The sequence below is a fragment of the Emydura macquarii genome, unplaced genomic scaffold (genome assembly GCF_026122565.2).
Source record: "Emydura macquarii macquarii isolate MOO-44397 ecotype Brisbane River unplaced genomic scaffold, CSIRO-AGI_Emac_v2 contig_1790, whole genome shotgun sequence".
Lineage (NCBI taxonomy): Eukaryota > Metazoa > Chordata > Testudines > Chelidae > Emydura > Emydura macquarii.
In genome coordinates this window covers 30,556,964-30,562,963 of record NW_027131927.1, presented here as the reverse complement: position 1 = coordinate 30,562,963, position 6,000 = coordinate 30,556,964, and the positions used below count along the sequence as shown (strand labels likewise).

Genomic DNA, 6,000 nt, shown 5'->3' with positions numbered 1-6,000 from the left:
GCATGGCCACCTTTCATTAGGCTAAATGGAAGAGGCAATTAAGCTCCTTTATGGAGTAAGACAGCTGAAACAATAGAAGTCACCACCCAGGGTACTATACCACATGGGAAGGCCTGAGCAAGAACTAATTCGGGGACAATGAGAGGTTTCTCTGGGGACTGATTGCAAATACATGGCTGAGGCATTGATTGGTTGCAGCTGTGTTTATTTGTGGGGTTTCATAGGCAGAAAGCATCCAAAAACTAAAGCCAAGAGACTAAGAGAGCCAGAGAAGTTGTGAGGATAGCCATGGGCGGAAGAAGAGCTGAAGCTTTGTGGGGCACAGGACTGTCTGGGAAGGCAGACCTGGAAAATGTGAGCAAAGAAACTGTCTCCTGTTCTTTGTTACTACTATGGTCAGGGAATCAGCTTTGTGCATGTGCTTTGTAAGTAAACAGGATTGCAGCAAAGAAATATCTGACTCATCATCAGTTTATTCTCCAAATGGAAACAACATGGTAAGGTTCTGAATTTTGGCCAAATGTTCCTGCTAAGGGAAATAATATAGGAGAAGCTGCTTTAACTTACACTAGGTGATCAGATCAGCACACCGCTGGTCTGGGATTGTGGAAGTCTAAATGTGGTTTAAACCACCTTTGGCTCCCCCCACTTTACCCAATGGGGTTTAGTGTATACTCCTCAGTTGCAGACAAAGATTAGAATCAAAGCATTTGAACAAGCAAAGTTCTTTCTTCTTATTCCCTGGCCAAGGACAGTACAGACTATTTTTCTAATTACTGTGTTTATGCCATTGCTCAGGCACTCCAGGGTATCGGAATTAACGAGCCCACTCCCTTCTACTCATTAAAGGTTTTCAATTTTAATGTCTTTTAGTGCTTGAATTGTTAAAACCATTATCCTTTCATGACTTCTTTCATGTATCTAATAAAACTAGTGTGGCTATGTTTTGTGAAAATGCCCAGATAGATCCCTGTATGTCTATTACTTAAAACTAATTAGATGCAAAATCTATAGCATTGATGCAGAATTAAAGTTGAAATAAAAAATTAGGAAGGGCCAAATATGAAGGCTCATACATTTAACAGGTATCAGAAATGTGATATGTGCAATATTGCTAAGTCAGCATTTTGGGAGCAGCCTTAGTTTCTGGAAAGTCTTGATTTGAGTTCTTGAAATTACATTGCATTTTGCATTTTAATTTCCCTAGTATAGGGTGTGTGTGTGTGAGATTTTTAAAAAATTATGAAATAGGAACCTGCAGCTATTTGGCTTGAGGAACTTAAGCTCCTTTGGCTTTACCATTGCACCGTGTAAATTTCTGTCTCTGCCTTATTAGTATTTTATTATCTTTCTTGGGATAGCACCTGGAGACTCTAACTAGGAGCAGGGCCTCAGAGTGCTAGGCATTGTACATAGTCTCTGCCCTGACGATCTTACAATTCAGATAACAAGGAGGGAGGTGGAAAAGAGGGATATAACATAAGCAGAATAACAATGTAGTTATTTGCAAGCGTCATATTAGTTCCACAATATAATCTGTTTTTTGTTTTATTTTTTAAAGTTCTTAGTGGGGTTTTTTTAGGAAAGAAGTAGTGAAACAGAAAGATAAAGAGGATTTAGAAGGGAGAGAAAAAAAGGGGATAAAGGAGGGGGAAAGAAGGAGAGGACCACGGAGTACAGTAAGAGTCAAACCCAGGTCTGTGAGATCTATGGTCTAAGATTTTACTTCCCTCCAAAGCCCTGAGGGACAAGGGCAACCTTGTACTTATGGCAAATGCAGCAGGAGGGTAAATTATTGATTTGCCTTCATATGTACAATATATTTCCACCCATTCTTTTCTTCCATCTTAATAAAAATTATTTTATTACCAGATGTGTATGTATGTTGGGAACCCACCAAGGGAAAAATGCACAGGGCTTCTAGAGAACTTAAACTATTCTCCATAGAGCACTTGCCAACAGTCCAAAGTGAACTGGATAGTTACATTGTGCTGGATCTCCTCTTCTTCACCCCCCGCCCCCAGCTAACTTACATTAAAAATACATCAGATAGTTTTTGTAAAATTTTTCCATATAAACAATAATTATAATTGACAATGTTATACAATTGTAAATGGGGCTGGGAGGCCTGGCAATTATGAATGGGTGGAGGAGGTGTATATGAGACCATTAGTCTATTAAAATTCAGTCCATACCATGAACAAGTATGAGAGTGTCTGAATTTAAAATGCCTCCGTTGCTTGCCCCTGAGTTCACAATACAGCTGCCACACTACCAAGTATTCAAAAGGGTATTGGCAGTAGGCTTTTTGTAAAAGTCTCTCTGTCTAGTAGCCAATGCTGCTTTTAAACATAAAATAGTTTGTTAGTTGTTTAGGGCTGGGTAACAAGCTATAATGTATCAATGAATGTAGGCAATTTACTTCCTCTCTCTCTTCTGTTCTGCTTTTATCTTGCCTCTTTCTTTCATCTCACATTGGTCTTGGCTCTTTGCCCTCTTCTTTCTTGTCATCCCACTAATTCTGGCCTGATAGATAAAGTTTTTGAAAAACATGTACAGCTTGGTCCCTCCACCTTGACCCCCTTGCCAGTTGCTTTTGTACCTACAGCTCTCTATGACACCCATGCATTTCCACATGTTTTATAGAAACAGGACATATGCCACCAACAAAATGTGGAGGAAGGGAATCCAGTCTTTTAATTCCCAAATCACTTTCCCCAAATATGGTATAATGAAACTAGAACTGAAAACCAATTGTAATTTTCCAGGAAAGACACCCACTGAAATATGAATTTCCAGTGAAATGAAATATCTGCTGCAGCTTTAGAGGAATGTTAGAACAATTTACTAGTCACAAATAAAGACAGATTAACTTGTATTCACACCTGTCTTTTCACATTTTTTTCACAGGTCACCATGCTTCACAGCTGATTTGTTACTAAGGAGGCATGTAGTGCTCTAATGGTAGAAAACACACTGTGAGTCAGACCAATTGCTACACAGCAAGATATTATGCTCCTATGCTGTGAATGTTGCCGAGACAAAGAAGACAAGCCTGATTTTTATACTGACTTAGCTTTTGTAGTCCTTTTCATCTGTGCAAATGTGGGGGTATTCTAGAGATGAATCAACAAACAGCTCATTTCTTGAATGAAGCAAGATGTTGTAATCCCAATACCTCTGTCCAAGCTTTAGGCTACACAATCATTTCTATATATAGTGGAAAGTGTTGGATAGGATCCAAGTAACACTGTTCTATGGTCAGGATCCCAATTATCTAAGAGCTTGCCTCTCTCCCTATCTCCCACTATGGGAATTGTTGCATCATTCTTACTCTCAGTCAACCATAAACTTTCAACAACTGCTGCTATGGTGTTCCCAGAGAGGGCCACATCTCTTGATCTCCCAGGGCCACTTCTCTGGATCTGCCAGGGCCTGAGCTTAATGAGCTCCAAGCTACAATGTAAAACTAATTTGTTTAGCCAGAATCTTGACTGACTTTATTATTTAAAAAAAAAAAAAAAAACAGGCTTGGGTCTTTTGGTCGGTGGGGTGTCTCTGTTATAAATTCTGTTGATTTCTAATTGACATAAAATACTGAGGTGCCTTTCGATGGGCATCAGATAAATAAAGCAATCCTAAATATTATTGCGCTAGAACCACCATTTAATCCTTGGTCTGTCTGCTGAGACTGCCAGTTTGTTTCTTTGCCAATTTTTAATGGGTTTTTTTTCTGAAGTAGACAGTTGTTCACTAGCAACTGGGATCACCATCTCAGTTCACATAGCTACCTTTTGACAACTGTTTGGTGGCTTATCTGTCACCACTTGTCTGGACCTGATCTGAACAAGCAATATAAAAATGAATGATTCTGTATCTGTTACCAATCCCTTAAAACTTATCAGCATCTAGACTTAGCTCATTTACAGTCATGTTAATAAGGAGTAACCCATTGATTTCAGCAGTGTTATTTCTCACTTTTACAGTTGTAAATCAAACTAGTATCTAGCTTTTTCCACCTCCCTACTAAATGCTATTCAATCTTGCCTCTAATATCGTACAAACTAAATAGTTATTGGGTTTGTATAGCACCATTGTTGGCTCTTCCTGTAGGTCTTTTCTTGTGTATGAAAAAATTTAAGTTTTATGCCCCAAAACTGGTTTATTTTCTATTTGAGTGATTTTCTGTCTTGTTTGATTTCTAGGACTATGGAATGAACACCAAAAAGATGTCTCTTAACTTCAATGGGAAAAAATGCCACTCTTTCTGAACAAAACAAAAGTGTTTAAAATATGTACAAATTATACGTGAGTTAGGTACCTAGATGCTTTGGAAAATCCCAGTAGGCACCTATCTGCATCGTTAAGTATTTAAATACCTTTAAAAATCTGGCCCTACATTTATTTTTCATTTCTTGTTAGCCTGACATGCTCATTAGCTGTGTACTGGATAAAGAAAGATGATTCAGACATAGCCACTTGATTTAAAAGGGTCTGGGACATGTTGCTCATGTAAAAGCTTACACGCAATATAAAGATAACTGCTAGTGATTTTAGGACAAACTGGCTCCCTTTCTAAGAATTTAATAAAATAATTCTTTAAAAACACCCAGTTAGAACAGGTAAATGTAAGTGCTTTTCTCTATTATGATATAGATACAGTCTTTTCCTGACATCCATGTGAACTTCCTTGTTATCTTGGGTATCTTCTCCCATTATTTCACATGCCATATTTGTATATACATATTGTATTTTTTATGGTTGTAGCATCTCTCTCCCATGTTTTTAGTCTACTATTTTACTTTATTTCTATTTGTATTCCAGTCATATGCATTTTTGAATATGGATGATATAATTAGAATGAAAGAATTGCTAGGAATAGATCTATGGTCCACTAGTTCAGGATCCTGCTTCTAGCAATATTCAATGTAACTTGCTTCAGAGGAAAACACAAACCCCCCATAATATAATTTTATATCGGGATTGGACATTTTTTCTTAAATCTAACTTGTAATCAGCTTATTTCATGAGGTATTTGGATTGATAACCTTGTAATTTCATCACTGCTGGATAACTGAAGATGCCATTGTTATTTCACAGTTATACTTCTGTAGAACATACTACTTCAGATGTCCAAAGCACTCTGTACATACATTAACTAATTATTGAATTGTGTAAAATATCTCAGGGCAGTAAATTGCTATGGTTAATTATAATGGACGTGATCAAGTGCAGTGTATCCTTTTTAAACTATTATGTTAGTTACATTTTAATTTAAAGTACCCTCTTTCTTGTGTTTTGGAAAAAAATATTTTAAAAATATATTAAAATGAAATGTGGCAGAAAATGGTGGTGAATCACAAATAAGTGGAAGGGAAAGACTGGATGAGGGATGTATGGTGAGACAGTCACCAGCTGTGTGAGTATGTAGACTCTCAAAGTGAGTCAGAGCAAGTGATAAACATACAAGCCATTAATTTATTTGCAAATAGAAAAACAAACAGAAAAAAGTGGTACAGTTTTCCCAAAGTTCAACCATCCAGACCTGCTAAACTCCAGCTGTTTTATAAAGAGTGATTCAGCAAATGGCATCATTTTACTTGTAAACTTAGTTGATTTGATAGTAGATTGAAAAACAATAAACAGGGATTTCCATAATGCCACACAGGCCTAGCACCCAATCCTTGCCCCTGGCAGAGGGGTCTGATAAATCAGTGAAGTGTGAGGGAAGGCAGGGAGGGGTTAGAAAACTCTCTGGGCCACATGGAGGGACCTGGAAGAATATCTTCCCTTCATACCCAGACTAGAGCATTCCTCTATTGGATAGTAGAAATCTGATCAGAAAAAGGATCTCATTAGTTCAGTTACAAAACAAAGCATCAGTCATAGAGTTTAAGGACAGAAGGGACCACCCCATCACCTAGCTTGATCTCCTGAATATCGCAGGCCACCTCCAATACCCAGGACCCGCACACTAAAGCCAACCACCAAAATTAGACC

At 37.8% G+C, this 6,000-nt stretch overlaps 1 long non-coding RNA gene across 1 annotated transcript; it reads left to right on the top strand.

The window, feature by feature from the left end:
• The first annotated feature begins 250 nt into the window (after nt 1-250).
• LOC137159221 (uncharacterized) lies at nt 251-3,791 on the top strand. Its single transcript, XR_010921597.1, has 2 exons — nt 251-354; nt 2,911-3,791. It is a non-coding gene; the product is annotated as an uncharacterized lncRNA (long non-coding RNA).
• Nucleotides 3,792-6,000: the final 2,209 nt, after the last annotated feature.